The 12,475-nt window shown below is 37.3% G+C and overlaps 1 protein-coding gene across 1 annotated transcript in view; it reads left to right on the top strand.

Annotated features, from left to right (window-relative positions):
* Positions 1 to 12,475, top strand: part of rdgB (retinal degeneration B) — a 379,471-nt gene that overhangs the window by 360,752 nt on the left and 6,244 nt on the right.

Genomic DNA, 12,475 nt, shown 5'->3' with positions numbered 1-12,475 from the left:
TACCTTCTTTGGAACAATACCACATTTTGAGAAATAACAGTTTTTTCATCCTTAAACCAGTTAGAGATTAAACTTAAGGTTCCTGAATTATTGCACATACATTTCTTTCAGACAATATGGTAGGCTAAAAGGACAGTGTCATTATTATTATGTATTCTGTATAACATGCACTCATTCAACATTTCCCAAAATCTCTCTGTCCTCCACATATCTCTCTTCTCCAGGTTCATAAACATTTACTATAACCAACTTTTCACATCCTACCCTTATTTTACTCCACATAATCCTTGAATTTATACATTTATATTTCCTCTTTTCCTGCCATAACTTATCCTTCAACATTATTCCTTCTCCTTCCTTAGCTCTAACTCTATTAGAAACCCCTGACCTAATCCCATTTAATTCTCCCCACTGAAACTCTCCCACCCCCTTCAGCTTTGTGTCACTAAAGCCAGGACATTCAGCTTCTTTTCACTCATAACATCCACAATCATATCTTTCTTATTCACACAATATTCACGCACATTCAAACATCCCACTTTGACAGTTTTCTTCTTTTTCTTTTTTTAGGAAGTTATACAGGAAAAAGGGTTACTAGCCAATTGCTCCTGGCATTTTAGTTGACTTTTACAACCTACATGGCTTATGGAAGAAAGATTCTTATTCCACTTCCCCATGGATATGAAAAGAAAATCAACGAGAACAATAACTATTAAGATAAAATCAAAGAAAACTCAGACGAGTGTGTATACATAAACATTTACCTGCATGTGTAGTGTGACCTAAGTATAAGTAGAAGTAGCAAGATGTACCTGCAATCTTGCATGTTCATGAGACAGAAAAAAGACACCGGCAATCCTGCCATCATGTAAAAAAATACAGGCTTCCGTTTTACACTCACTTGGTAGGACGGTAGTACTTCCCTGGGTGGTTGCTGTTTACCAACCTACGTACCTATAATATATATATATTATAGGTGTGTGTGTGTGCGTATATATATATATATATATATATATATATATATATATATATATATATATATATATATATATATATATATATATATATATATATATATATATATATATTTATTTTTTTTTTTTTTATTATCACACTGGCCGATTCCCACCAAGGCAGGGTGGCCCGAAAAAGAAAAACTTTCACCATCATTCACTCCATCACTGTCTTGCCAGAAGGGTGCTTTACACTACAGTTTTTAAACTGCAACATTAACACCCCTCCTTCAGAGTGCAGGCACTGTACTTCCCATCTCCAGGACTCAAGTCCGGCCTGCCGGTTTCCCTGAATCCCTTCATAAATGTTACTTTGCTCACACTCCAACAGCACGTCAAGTATTAAAAACAATTTGTCTCCATTCACTCCTATCAAACACGCTCACGCATGCCTGCTGGAAGTCCAAGCCCCTCGCACACAAAACCTCCTTTACCCCCTCCCTCCAACCCTTCCTAGGCCGACCCCTACCCCGCCTTCCTTCCACTACAGACTGATACACTCTTGAAGTCATTCTGTTTCGCTCCATTCTCTCTACATGTCCGAACCACCTCAACAACCCTTCCTCAGCCCTCTGGACAACAGTTTTGGTAATCCCGCACCTCCTCCTAACTTCCAAACTACGAATTCTCTGCATTATATTCACACCACACATTGCCCTCAGACATGACATCTCCACTGCCTCCAGCCTTCTCCTCGCTGCAACATTCATCACCCACGCTTCACACCCATATAAGAGCGTTGGTAAAACTATACTCTCATACATTCCCCTCTTTGCCTCCAAGGACAAAGTTCTTTGTCTCCACAGACTCCTAAGTGCACCACTCACTCTTTTTCCCTCATCAATTCTATGATTCACCTCATCTTTCATAGACCCATCCGCTGACACGTCCACTCCCAAATATCTGAATACGTTCACCTCCTCCATACTCTCTCCCTCCACTCTGATATTCAATCTTTCATCACCTAATCTTTTTGTTATCCTCATAACCTTACTCTTTCCTGTATTCACCTTTAATTTTCTTCTTTTGCACACCCTACCAAATTCATCCACCAATGTCTGCAGCTTCTCTTCAGAATCTCCCAAAAGCACAGTGTCATCAGCAAAGAGCAGCTGTGACAACTCCCACTTTGTGTGTGATTCTTTATCTTTTAACTCCACGCCTCTTGCCAAGACCCTCGCATTTACTTCTCTTACAACCCCATCTATAAATATATTAAACAACCACGGTGACATCACACATCCTTGTCTAAGGCCTACTTTTACTGGGAAATAATTTCCCTCTTTCCTACATACTCTAACTTGAGCCTCACTATCCTCGTAAAAACTCTTCACTGCTTTCAGTAACCTACCTCCTACACCATACACTTGCAACATCTGCCACATTGCCCCCCTATCCACCCTGTCATACGCCTTTTCCAAATCCATAAATGCCACAAAGACCTCTTTAGCCTTATCTAAATACTGTTTCACTGTGTATATGTTTCACTGTAAACACCTGGTCCACACACCCGGTACCTTTCCTAAAGCCTCCTTGTTCATCTGCTATCCTATTCTCCGTCTTACTCTTAATTCTTTCAATAATAACTCTACCATACACTTTACCAGGTATACTCAACAGACTTATCCCCCTATAATTTTTGCACTCTCTTTTATCCCCTTTGCCTTTATACAAAGGAACTATGCATGCTATCTGCCAATCACTAGGTACCTTACCCTCTTCCATACATTTATTAAATAATTGCACCAACCACTCCAAAACTATATCCCCACCTGCTTTTAACATTTCTATCTTTATCCCATCAATCCCGGCTGCCTTACCCCCTTTCATTTTACCTACTGCCTCACGAACTTCCCCCACACTCACAACTGGCTCTTCCTCACTCCTACAAGATGTTATTCCTCCTTGCCCTATACACGAAATCACAGCTTCCCTATCTTCATCAACATTTAACAATTCCTCAAAATATTCCCTCCATCTTCCCAATACCTCTAACTCTCCATTTAATAACTCTCCTCTCCTATTTTTAACTGACAAATCCATTTGTTCTCTAGGCTTTCTTAACTTGTTAATCTCACTCCAAAACTTTTTCTTATTTTCAACAAAATTTGTTGATAACATCTCACCCACTCTCTCATTTGCTCTCTTTTTACATTGCTTCACCACTCTCTTAACCTCTCTCTTTTTCTCCATATACTCTTCCCTCCTTGCATCACTTCTACTTTGTAAAAACTTCTCATATGCTAACTTTTTCTCCCTTACTACTCTCTTTACATCATCATTCCACCAATCGCTCCTCTTCCCTCCTGCACCCACTTTCCTGTAACCACAAACTTCTGCTGAACACTCTAACACTACATTTTTAAACCTACCCCATACCTCTTCGACCCCATTGCCTATGCTCTCATTAGCCCATCTATCCTCCAATAGCTGTTTATATCTTACCCTAACTGCCTCCTCTTTTAGTTTATAAACCTTCACCTCTCTCTTCCCTGATGCTTCTATTCTCCTTGTATCCCATCTACCTTTTACTCTCAGTGTAGCTACAACTAGAAAGTGATCTGATATATCTGTGGCCCCTCTATAAACATGTACATCCTGAAGTCTACTCAACAGTCTTTTATCTACCAATACATAATCCAACAAACTACTGTCATTTCGCCCTACATCATATCGTGTATACTTATTTATCCTCTTTTTCTTAAAATATGTATTACCTATAACTAAACCCCTTTCTATACAAAGTTCAATCAAAGGGCTCCCATTATCATTTACACCTGGCACCCCAAACTTACCTACCACACCCTCTCTAAAAGTTTCTCCTACTTTAGCATTCAGGTCCCCTACCACAATTACTCTCTCACTTGGTTCAAAGGCTCCTATACATTCACTTAACATCTCCCAAAATCTCTCTCTCTCCTCTGCTTTCCTCTATATATATATATATATATATATATATATATATATATATATATATATATATTAATTTTTTTTTTCCAACAAGTTGGCCATCTCCCACTGAGGCAGGGTGACCCAAAAAGAAAGAAAATCCTGAAAAAAAAAATACTTTGATGGTTTTCCTCTTTTTCTTTTTAGTAGGCTATTCAGGAAAAGGGGTTACACGCCCATTGTTCCCGGCATTTTAGTTGACTTTTACAACACACATGGCTTACTGAAGCAAGATTCTTATTCCACTTCTCCATGGATATAAAAGGAAAAGCAATAAGAACAAGAACTATTAGATAAAATCAAAGAAAACTCAGATAAGTGTGTATACATAAACATGTACATGTATGTGTAGTGTGACCTAAGTGTAAGTAGAAGTAGCAAGACATACCTGAAATCTTGCATGTTTATGAGACAGAAAAAAGACACCAGCAATCCTACCATCATGTAAAACAATTACAGGTTTTCGTTTTACACTCACTTGGCAGAACAGTAGTACCTCTCTGGGTGGTTGCTGTCTATCAACTTACCTATGATATATATACGTATGTTCATTTAGCGTCTGCCTCTTTCCTTTCCCCCTGGGGGGTTCTGACAGTTTTTGTCTGTTCTCCCCTACTGCTCTGCACCAAAGCTCTCCTACCTACAACTGCTTCTTGCTGTCTATTTCTTGATCACTTCTAATCACATGCTCATGCCATTGCTGTTTATGCAGATGGTTCTAAATCTTCTGATGGTGTTGGGTTCATGGCAGTGTTCCCTGATGATGTTGTCTGAGAACATTTGTTATTCTCATCTAGTATTTTTACTGCCAAGTTGTGTGCCATCCTCAACATTTGTGATCATTTCAGATTCCCTCAGTGCCTTACAAGCCATTAAACAATTTGATTCCCCTCATCCATTAGTTCTTTGTATTCAAGTATGGTTTCACTGTGTGGCTAGCAAAAACAAAAATGTTTTCTGTTGGGTTCCTGGACACGTTGGTGTGCAGGGCAATGAACAAGCGGATGCTGCTGCACAGTCAGCAGTACGAGCTTCCAGTTTCCGTTCAGAGATTATTTTCCAGTCATCTCTGCCTGTCTTCATGGCCGTTGGCAACAACAGTGGTTGGGCATGCACCATAACAAATTGCACTCTATTAACCCTTTGAGGGTCGGTCACGTACAAGTACGTCATTGCAGCCAGGGTCGGTCACGTACTTGTACACCTAAATTCTAGTGCCTTCAAATCTGATGGAAGAAAGCTGGCAGGCCTACATATGGGTTTGTGTGGTCAGTGTGGGCAGTATAAAAAAGATCCTGAAGCACGCTGTGCATAATGAGAAAAAAAAAAACGTTGACTGCAGTTTTGGTTTAAAACACCGACTTTCTAGTGTATTTTCGTATGGTATTCATGGTTTTATTCTCATTTCCTTGGTCTCATTTGATAGAATGGAAGATATATTACAGAATTAGAGATGATTTTGATTGGTTTCATGATGACAAGTACCTTGAAATCGAGCACAAAATAGCAGAAATGATCGATTTTTGCCGATGTTCAAGAGTAAATTAATCAAGCCACACGTCCAATACACGTCAACTGGTGAGTCTAATATTCTTTCACAAGTGCGCTGATATCATTTATACCATTTTTGTAATGATGCAGTAGTATACATAATAGAAAACCTATTTTCTGTGAGAATAAAAATTCAAAATGGAAAGCAAAAGTAATGTAAGAGGAGCCTAGAGACGTGACTAATGAGCAGATAAAATGTTATTTTAGTGCCATGACTGTCTGTCTTGTTTATTCTGGACCCTATTTTGAAAATTTCATTTGAAATTTGGAAAATTTCCCAAATTCAATTTTTTGAGTTTAAACGAATTTAAAAAAAGGGGCCCCAAAATGGGCAAAAAACGCCCACTTTTGGCCCCCCTTTTCATATATTGAGATTTTTAAAAGCATAGTTTTTATCAAATTTCATACTTTTGTTTTCATTATTTTGGAAAAAGATTCTCTATCATTTCATAAGAATTTTTTTTTTTTTTTTCTTTTTTTTTTTTTTTTTTCAAAATTTTTCAACCCTGAGAACGAAATTTGGGGGAGGCTCAACCTCGGGTTTAAAAGCAGGTTTTGGGGTCCTTACCAATTATTTTACCCCGAGACTGCGCCTGCTCTGCATTGGCCATACTCGCTTTTCCCATGGGTATCCCCATGGACTGACACCCTTATTCCTCTTTAGGGTTTTTCGGGGCCTTTTTCAGTTCTTTACTTTTTTAGATTACCCGGGGTTTTCGTGAGCCTAGAATTTATTTCCATTCTGCCCCTACCACTCTTAGCTATTTCCCTTTTTTGCAGATGCCCCGCCTTTTACTTACAATCACTTTTTTACTTTTGTCAACAACTGCTTTACGACAAACTTTGGGAATTTTTGCCCTTAGGGCCATTCCCCCCTTTTTTTCTCTCACCTCTGATCCCTCCACCTAGCTGTTTATAGCCCCCGCACTATTTTTTCCCCCCAAATTTTATGACCAATTTAAATTGTCTTAATATTATAAAAAAAAAGATGAATTTAAAAAACAGGGAAAAGATGGTTTTCAGAGATATTTTTTTCTTTAATGATTTTGTTTTCAATGCAGGGTTGAGAATTTTGAATAATTTTTTATAAAAAAAAGGGGAACCCTCTGAATTTGGGAATATTAAGAATATAAATGTGACCTGACTGGACATATGGGGGTTGTAATACTTGGGAATATGCAAAATAGGGGTTACCCTGCCATGTATATTTGTTTTTTTAAAGGATATATTTTTTATCTGAACAAAAAAGGTGTTTTTACAACTATAATATTTTTAGTTCATGTTTATAGAAATTTTTGGGATGTGGGTTTATATTTATGCATGTAATAATGACTTTAAACAATTTGACACCTTTATGCAGAAGTAGAAGTAATATACTTGTTTTAATGGTATACAGAAACTGTCCCAAACATAGGAATTTCCCGAATTTTTATCATTTATGTTTTATTTATTTTATTTATTTATTTTTTTTTTTTTATTTGGACATGATACACAAAAAAAAAATATAGTGATTGGGTGTACATGCAAAGCCCTTTGAGCAGAGTTTTGGGCATTAAAAAATGACTTAAGATTAACTACAAATTATATTCAGTGGAAAAATTACAGTAAACAAATTAAAGAAGTAAAATATATTTCAAATAATAGATTAAAGTTGTACAAATTTGTAGATAAAATGATATTATAACGAAACGAGAAAAATCAGTGATTTGTAGTGAAACAGGTCAAAGGCATAGATGAGTTACTGTGTTCAAGAGAATGGGGAAAGGGTGTAAATTAAAAAAAAAAAAAGTTTTATAGGGGCACAGGTTATAAATTTTTGAGATTCATTTTTCAGATTTATTTAGGGTTGAGTAATGGTTTTTTTGAAGAGTCTTGAATTGATAAACAGACAGACTTTTTTATTCACAGGTAATGAATTGATTTTGGGGCCTTTTTTGAATTGAGTTTTTAATAGTGTGAGATACACAGGAACATCAAAGAGTGACCTGTGCCTTGGGTTTTGGTCATGTTTCTGTTGAGGTTGGAAGAGAAGTTTGAGGGGGGTTTATATCCAGTTTAGTGCATGTATGTGAAAAAATAATAAGTATGGATGTTGTGGGAAATGGTAAGTTTAGAGTTTTGAAAAGGGGATATTGCCGGGAGGGGGGGAATTGCTATCATTCTGACTGCAGCCTTTGTTGGGAAATTAATGGCCCATGATTTATTTTTGGGAGCCCCATCCAAAAATTTCCCAAAGGTGAGATAGGGGAAATGAGTGAGTGATATAGGGCCGGGAGGATTGGGGGAAATATGTACCATACTGATAGTATTTTTTAAGGTCTTGGAAAATTTTTTTGAAATTTGTTGCATGTGTTTTTGAAATTTGAGTCTATTATCCGGGGTTTTCCAAGAATTTTTCCCCCAAAGGAGTTTTTGGATAGGTGATCCCTTTATTATGTTAAGAGGAACATCTGTGTTCTTTTCCCCAAAACCCAAAATGAGAGATTTTGTCAATATTGGGGAGTAAGTTTGTTAATCATCATTCAGGAAATTTTTTTTGAAAAAAAATTTTACAAATTTAAAACATTTTAAGAGAAGTTTTATAAAAGGCATTAAAATAGTGTGAGTTTGAGTTGTTGTGTGCTTTTGGGTTTTAAAAAATAAAAGGAAGGGGGCCAAGGACACTTTTTGTGGACAACAACTGTAATTGGCTGTGGGGGAAGAGTTTGCCCATTTTTTATTTATTTATTAACACACTGGCCATTCCCCCCAAAGGGAGGGGGGCCCCGAAAAAAAAACTTTCACCATCATTCACTCCTTTCACTGTCTTGCCAAAGGGTCCCACACTCAGTTTTTAAACTGCAACATTAACACCCTTTCCCTTTAGAGTGCAGGCACTGTACTTTCCCCTCTCCAGGACTCAAGTCTGGCCTGCCGGTTTTTTGAATCCCTTAAAAGTTACTTCCACTCCCAAAAGCACGCCCAAATATTAAAACCATTTGTCTCCATTCACCCTTTTCAAACACGCCACGATGCCTGCTGGGAAATCCGCCCCCCGTGACACAAAAAACCCCCTTACCCTCCATCCAACCTTTTCCAAAGGGCCACTTTCTACCCCGCCTTCCCTTTCCACTACAGATGATACACCCCCTTTAAGTCACTTGTTTCGCCCATTCTCTCTACATGTCCAACCACCTTTTAACAACCCCTTTCCCCAGCCCCCTCTGGGGAAAAAGTTTTGCAAACCCGGACCTCCTCCCAAATTCCAAACTACGAACCCCCTGCATTATATTTCCACCACACATTACCCCCCAGACAGACATCTCCACTGCCTCCAGCCCTTTTCCCGCAAAAAATTTATCACCCATGTTTACACCCCCATAAGAGCATTGGTAAAAATATAATTTCCATTAAATTCCCCCTTTGCCTCCCAAAGGAAAAAGTTCTTTTCTCCACAGATTCCCCCGGGACCGGGCCCCCCTTTTTTTCCCCTCATCAATTCCTTTTGATTCACCTACTTTTATAGACCCATCCGCTGACACGCCCCCCAAATATCTGAATACATTCACCTCCTCCAACCCCTCTCCCTCCAATCTGATATCCAATCTTTTTCATCACCTAATCTTTTTTTTATCCCATAATTTTTTCTCTTTTCCTGTATTCACTTTTAATTTTCTTCTTTTGCATACCCTAAAAATTCATCCAAACCCAAACCCTTTTAACTTCTCTTCAGAATTTTCCCAAGAGCACAGTGTCATCAGCAAAGAGCAACTGTGACAACCCCACTTTATTTTGATTTTATCTTTTTAAACCCCCGCCCTTGCCAAGACCCTCGATTTACTTTTTCTTACAACCCCACCCCCCAAATAAATTAAAAAACGGTGACATCACACATCCTTTTTTAACCACTTTACTGGGAAAAAAAATTTCCCCTTTCCCACATACCTAACTTGAGCCTCACTATCCTCGTAAAAAAATCTTTTTACCGCTTTCAGTAACCACCCCATTTTGGTACACATTTCTTTCTGCTAAGGGGTTTACTTTTGGGGTTGGGGGGAGTGCCCTTTGCCATAGTGTGATAATTTTGTGGCAAATCATGGTTTTTTTTTATCAAAAGGTTTTTCAAACAATGAAGATCCCAGTGGGCCTTTTTTTTTTCTTGGTGCAGGGAATTTGTTCTAGCATGTGATAATAGCATCATTCATATTTTTTTATGCCTGAACCAAAACTGACAGGGGTTTAGTAAGGGGGATGAGGTAGGAATAGATTCATTTATGAATTAGTTTTTTCAAAGATTTTGAGAGTGTGTGTAAGTTGGATATTGGCCTTAGTTTTCAAGTCTGCTTGATCTCCTCCTTTTGTAGGGAGGCCCCTCGCTTTTTTGAGAATTGGGGAAGGTAGAAGTTTCAGGGATTTGTTAAAGAGGTTGCAATGTTTGGGACAGTACTTGTGTAGCTTTTTTGATATAAAGGGGGGTAAGGTTTTTAAATTTGCTTTTTTTTAGTGTGTTGAAAAAGGGGAATTTTTTTGGGGTTTGATGGAATAGTATTTTCGGATGGGGCCCGGGAGGAGTTTAGGGGGGGTATTTGAGTTTGGGTTTTTACCCAAGGTTTTTTCCGGGGAGAAAAAAACATTGAGTCTGTTTGTTTCAGGGTGGGAGAGGTTCACGGGTTTTTAGTGTGATTGTTCTTTTTCCCTGATATCTTTTTGTTCCTAAAATTTTTGATGGGGTTTTCCGGGTTTTTTTTTATATCACCTTTGGGGGGGATAATCTTTTCATAATTTTTTTTTGCCCTTCTTATCAGGCGGGTTAGATAGAGTTTAACATTTTGTTTGGTCTCTGGGTTTTGGACATTCTGTGCAGTTTTTCATACTTTTGCTTTTATTTATGGAGAGGATGTTGTTTCCCGGGGCTTTTATCTCTTTGCTGTCATCTTTTTGTTTTAGGGGAGTGCTTGTTATAGAGGTGGGTCTTTTTTGAAAAATTTTTAAAATTCCAGTATCTGTATGATTTAGCTCAGTTTTCCCTGATGTTTGTTTTTTGTTGTGAAGAGGACTGCTATTTTGAAGTCTGAAGGTTACTTTTCAGTGTCCTTTTGGGGGAATTTACCTAGATTGGTTTTAGAAAAGGGAGGGGGAGTGGTCTGTGGGACTGTGATTATTTCAAGAATGGTATACAATACTGACAAGATGAAATTAAGACATTAACATCGGATATCTTTTTTGTAGACGTTTTGCCATCCAGTGGCTTTTTCAATCAAACCCAGGGCATAACTTAAAAATAGTAGAACTATGTGAAGAGGGTAACGTCCCTCAACTCTTGAGTAGGTGCAAGACACCGAGTCGGGGAGATTCTGGCAAAAGGCCCCTGATGCTTATATCAGCCGGGGGAAAGGGGCGGAGGAAAGGCAAAAATAGGGTAGGGGGGGATTCCGTGAAGTGGTCCCCCCAGAGAGAGGTTGTTGTTATGTGAAGGTTTTGTGATGTCCTCAGAATCAAGTTTCCCAAAGATGTCCGTGCTAGTTGTACAAGAATGGTATAAAATGTGTTTGAAAACATTGACTTATTGTAGACTTTTCCCCATTTTTATTGATAAAGCCACTGATGCGAAACCCCTAAATAAAGATACCCAGTTTTGGAAAATGTGTTTTAATTTCATCGGATTATGCCAAATTTTTAAAAGGGAAGGTGTTTCCAGATTTTCTAATAAGGAAGCACTATCTCTGTAATTTTTAGGTTTGCTTTGGAAAACAAGTGTTCCCAAAGTTTTTTGGAATTCAGTTACATGGGGGTCCTGGTTTTCAGAGATTTATATTGAAGTCCCGAGAAAGTGATCTTTATTCATGGGCACAGTTATTACTTTGGGTTTAAAAAATGACGGGTATTTACTTTATTTATATTTTATCATTTGGAATTTTTTGAAATTTTTGGTTTTTAATTTGCTTTATTTTCCCCTGTTCACCCTTTTGGCAAGAAGATAGTGAGGGTGGTATATAGCGGGCCCCCCCCGGATCCACAGGGGGAATGGCAACGGAATGGCATAAATCGTATTCTTTTAAGGTTTTTAGAGTAAGAAAAACGGCATCAAAATTTTAGTAATGCGAGGTCACAATTTTTTGCTTAAAGATCAATTTGTTTGACAGTTATGTTATTGGGGTTTGAAAGGCCTTTTTTTTCTTGAGAAATTAATTGTGTTTGTTATTTGTTCAAAAAGGGGGGATCAATCAGTGCTTTAATCAAAGTTTTATAAATCAAATTAATTAATTGACTTTGAAAATTTAAAGATAATTAATACAGTTTAAGGGGTAGGTTTACAGATGATTTTAAATTATTATAAAAAAATTTTTTATAGGTCAAATGAACACAAGGAAAACAAACATTTTCTGTCACCATTACCATGGGGGGCTCAGTTTTTTAGCCAAAAGTGATCCAACACCCAACCAAATTAAAAAAAGCATTTTTTTTAAAAAAGTTGATTTTAAATTATATAGTAGAAATGTACACCCTTAAAATAAAAAACAAAGGGTTATAATGTGTTACATATTAATGGGGGTTTTTAATATAAAGGGGCTGATTTGATATCAGAACAAATGCTTTAATACACAAAAATTTAGTTTAAAATTGTTTCGTTTTACTTTAACCACTAATGACCAAGAACAGTGTTTTTCAACACTTGTTAAATTTTAAATTTTCTAAAAGTAATAGAGGGGTTTTTTGATGTACACCCAACTTTTTATTCCTCTGTACAACCATTAATTTTTCAAAATAAAAATCTAATCTAATCAAAAATTGCAGCAGCCCCAAAGTATATTTTTTTTTTTAACATTCCCCAATCATTTTTCAGGCACCGTTTTCAGTCTAAGGTTTTTAGTATAGAGTAATTTTGGAAAATATTTTTTTTTTTTTAAAACACTATTGATTGAGTTCAAAATTTTTGCAGATACTGGGCAGCCCAAAAAAGGGCTTCAATCGAAAGAATGATA

This window comes from Cherax quadricarinatus, chromosome 44 (assembly GCF_038502225.1).
Source record: "Cherax quadricarinatus isolate ZL_2023a chromosome 44, ASM3850222v1, whole genome shotgun sequence".
Classification (NCBI taxonomy): Eukaryota; Metazoa; Arthropoda; class Malacostraca; order Decapoda; family Parastacidae; genus Cherax; species Cherax quadricarinatus.
This window is presented reverse-complemented; position numbering and strand designations above follow the sequence as displayed.